Source organism: Cryptotermes secundus, unplaced genomic scaffold, assembly GCF_002891405.2.
Source record: "Cryptotermes secundus unplaced genomic scaffold, Csec_1.0 scaffold949, whole genome shotgun sequence".
NCBI lineage: Eukaryota > Metazoa > Arthropoda > Insecta > Blattodea > Kalotermitidae > Cryptotermes > Cryptotermes secundus.
The window spans coordinates 156,744-161,497 of NW_019721778.1; positions in this window are offsets into that span (position 1 = coordinate 156,744).

Below are 4,754 nucleotides of genomic sequence, written 5' to 3' on the forward strand. Positions count from 1 at the left end.
TAGGCCTGTCTTCACTGTTATTGAGCATACAGATTATATCTGAACACACATAGTTCTCTCAAGCCACTCATGTTAGTTCTTTGCATTACAAGAATTAGTTAATCTCATTATAGTGCAAATGATAAACTGATATAGTAGATTATTTCTGTTATGTCTGGATGAAAAGCCAATTATGTTTAGTTTCCTCACTTCTTTTCCTTCATCTCATAGATGCTCACACTCAGTACGATGTTAAAGAGCATCAGAAGTCATGCATTTATCAGGATCAGAGATCGACTTTAAAGCAGAGGTGAAGATCAAAAACGTTTTCATTAGAATGCTGAAGAGAATAAGGTAACAACTCAAATTTATTGCCACATCCTTTCATTATAAGCATACATCAACACTGAAGAGAACTATCTTGTGGGACATTACCTAATCGTTTTGGAGGAATGCACTGCCTCTACTTGCAGGTTCAAAGAGTAAGCCAAGCAAGCAGCCAGCAGGGAACAGGAAGTAATCACAGTGTCATATGCCAGAAGACAGTATTCTTCTAAATCATTTCTTTGACAACCTCATATCCAAAATATGTTGATACTATTTTTATGAATAGATACACCATACATAATGCAAATACAAGCCTGTTACACTAAAGAGAATTAAATGTTGTAAAATCTCTTTTTCATCATCTACACACACTTTAATCCATAAGGATTTGTTCCAACATCAGGGAGAAAATCCAGAGTGGAAGGATGTACTCGAAATTGGAGTACACAGTTTCCAAATGCATGCATCACAATTTGTTTTTATTTCTGTACATAAAAGTGACAAGTAATTAAATTCGGTTTTCAGGCAAAAAAATCCTACAACTAGAAGTCCACATACTTCTGAGTGTGAACTCACTGAAAAAGGACAAGTGGCCAAGAAATGAAGGTAAATACAATGGAGGAAGGAGAAGTCAATGACATAGCTGGGGAAGAAGTGATGGAAGACATGAACTACATAAGTTAAAGAAGAAGGTTATCAAACCAAAGAAGATGGCTGCAGGAGAAACAGGACATGAATTATCATCAGAAGAGGAACTGAGGGCACAATTTAGTACTGGAAGAAACTGTAAAACCAAAGAAAGCTTCAAATGATGGCATAAAGCAGAGTAGTAATAAAAACCAAAATTTCAATGTCACAGAATCATAACCAAGTCAAGGAGAGAATAGAATTAGGGTTAATTCAACAGGTAAAGTCTGGAGCACAAAGATTGGGAAATGAAGTTACAAATAAGTCTGGCAGCTGCTATGATAAGACTAGCTAGAATGGAAGGGAAGACATGGAAGAACGTTTCTAGAGCAACAAAAAAGGAAAATATAATGACGTATGTTTCAAAATTTAAGACAAGAGCCATTCAACATTCATCTAAAAGTCAAGAGGACTAATACCCCATTAATGGAATAAAAAAGGGGTAGAAGTGAGGCCAGTCTCATATCTTCAATGTTATGGCTAAATCCGAGATCAGTTTCCGATCCATTAGACCAGTGTGGTCCAACCCACGGCCCTCTTATTCATTTTGTTGGCACTCGCCCTTCTCACTGGATAAAAAATATTAATTAAACATTTGGACAAAATTGTACACCCTTCTTACTGTTTTAAGTTTAAATAACAGTAAACAGAATTAATCGTATTTGTAAAATTCAAGGAAATGCCATCAGCAGTGTTGGCAACATCAATTCAGGACAGAGTGACCAATGCTAAACATTATTTTCTTCCCGCTGCCCTTCAGGGCATTCAAAAAGTAGCGGGACACCGTTGACATTGGCAATGCTGCCCATCAGATGGCAGTACCTTACAATCTTAATTTCTTCTATAACGGTCTCCTCGATAATAAGCATAATAAGCTTCATTCTTCGACCGTTATAATCTGTGGCGTGCATGCTGCGATTTTCGCTAGTGACATACACGGCGGATTTTTCCGTGGCGGAGAGTTTACCGTCGCCACCGATCCAACAGTAGCCCACTGAAGTAAATTACAGCTCATACAGCTCATACATTAGACGGAAAAAAAAAACGATCGGTCAATTTGTCGTCAGCGGTAGCTGTGCTGCCCTCGGGTGCCACTGTACGCTGACGGAAGTTTTGCCGTCGGGGTCTTTAAAAAACAGAAACCTTCAAGTACTGGCGCACGTGACTAAATGCACGTTTACACACTTGGCTGTTTTCCTCCCGCTTAGTTAATTTCTCAGTGTGAGTTGAACTGAACTTCGTGTTCACAGTTTTCAATCAATATTATATTCGTATCAATAATAGTTTTTAGTGAACATGAGCGAGATTATTGATAATGAAATTCTAATTTCGTTAATACAAGAGAGGCCTGTTTTGTGGGATAAAACCCTCGAAATTTTCAAGGATAGACACGCTACCATAAACGCTTGGCATGAAGTTTGCCTTGGATTTCGAAGCGACTTCGATCAGATGGAAGAAAGAGAGAGAAATGATTTTGGTAAGTCCATATTTTCTCACATATAAGTACTAGAAAGTGTAGGGGTCGTAAAAAAGTTCTTTACTCGCATTGCCATTCATTTGTTTTTAAATTTAGACAACCATGGTAGGCTATTAGTAACAAATGTTTCATTTGTAAAATCAGGGCCGCCGAGTGATGGTGGAAAGGTTTTGCCTTGATGAAAAATTATGACAAGAAAAAAGTTTTAAGGTTTTCTTTTAATTTATTAGCATATTTACAATCTAAACAGCAACAGAGTAAATAAGTAAATGGTTGGACTTCGTTTTAGCCTGTAGTGATTACCATTCACTGATGGTATCCTTATATCTTTGACATCTGCCAGGGAACCATTCCTACACTTGAAACAAAATATCTACATAGAATATTTCTCACATTGTTTGCTATGAGGCTTCCTCTTGTAGTGTTTTCTCCTCGAATTTCTTCCATTCCTACAATTGACGTTGCATCCTCAACTATGTAACCATCTCTATCCCTAACATAACTATGAAGAAGAATGCAGGCTTTAACAATATCATTAGCAAATTGGGGTTGAACATTAAAGGGTCGATGGCATATTCTCCATTTGTTGCTGAGGATACCGAAAGCACATTCTATGTACCTTCTTGCTCGGCACAGTCGATTCTCTTTTCGACTGTTAAATGTTTCCCAGCATAAGGCCTTAGCAAATGCTTGTGTAGCCCGAATGCTGCATCACCAACAAAAAAATGTGGCACTTTCAGACTTTCCGTGCCTGGTAGGCACTTCTCATGAGGTAGATGCTTTGAACTGCTTTCTATTGATTTCCATAGCTGAGTCTGTTTAAAAACCGACGAGTCACAGGCCTTACCATAACTACCAACATGTACAAAAACAAATCGGTACTTACTCTGTGCAATGCCCATTAACACAATTGAATAGTAGTCTTTATAATTATAGTACATAGATCCACTTTCTCTTGGACGCACTATGCGGACGTGTTTCCCATCTACTGCCCCTATACAATGGGGAAAGTTTGCTGTATGTTCAAATCCATTTGCTACTGATTCCCACATTTCTTTTGTAAGGGGAGGTATGCACTCACTTTGCATAACCTTCCACACTGCTTGACAAACATCTCTAACTATCACCCTTGCTGTTGAGATCCCTACTCTGAAGGAATAATGAAGGTCGGTGAAAGTACATCCACTTGCTGGGTATCTGAAAAAACAAAAAAAAAAAATATATTTTTTACAAATGGTACATAATGTTTTAATTTTTAGGTAAGGAAATGATGAAATGATGGAAACATCTACGTGACGCCTTCGTCAAGACTGAAAAGAATGCTAAAGAAAGCAAAACTAGTGGCTCACAAGCTACCAAAAAAAGAAAATACATATTCAATGACAAACTTCAGTTCTTAAAGAAAATTTACAAAAAAGCAGAAACCACAGAGAGTTTCATCGTAGAAGAAAACAACGATGAAACCAATGGCACCTCACGACAACCTGAGAACACAGTACATGAGGTAGGCCTAACTACTGCAAGAAAGGAAAAGGCTCTTCCTAGTCAACTACGAAGGAAACACAAAAAAATGGACGAAGTAGATTTGCAGATTGTAAAAGCTTTGGACAAAACAGAGCCTGAGATACTGAACCCCCAAATGTCCTTCTATCACAGTCTACTGCCGCATACAGAGAATTTTAATAGTGATGAGTGGCTCCAATTCCAAATGGAGGTTGTTCGGGTCATTTCCAATATTAAGAATCAAAAGGTTCCAGCTCCTCACTACCAAGGGTACATACACAATCCTCTTCGCAGCAACATTGCCAACCAACGCTATACCATCCCCAACCGTAGTCCTTTCCACAGCCACTTCAACAACCTTTTCCTAGCGTTCAACATTACTCACAACCTCCACATCTCCGACCTTACGACCCACCATCAATTCCCTCAATTTCCAAACAAAATGCACTACCTATTCCACCATCCCAACCAAATCAAATTACAACTCTGGATTCGTACCCCTCACAACCTTCACTTCTTCTTCCACATCACGACCCATCCCCGTCTCTCGTAATAAAAGATAAAATTAAAAAAACTACAGCAGCTGAACATTTTGCTGAGTGCGTTGGTGAAGAAGATTGTGAAAGATGTTTGTCAGCAAGTTCCTTAAATTCAGGCAGCACAATGGACATCAATTTCTAATTATGTGTATATTTGTGAATATAAAGTGTTTTTGTGGACATAAAGCGTAGGTGTTTCGAATAGTATATTAATATAGTTGAATGTTTTTTCAAAATTATAT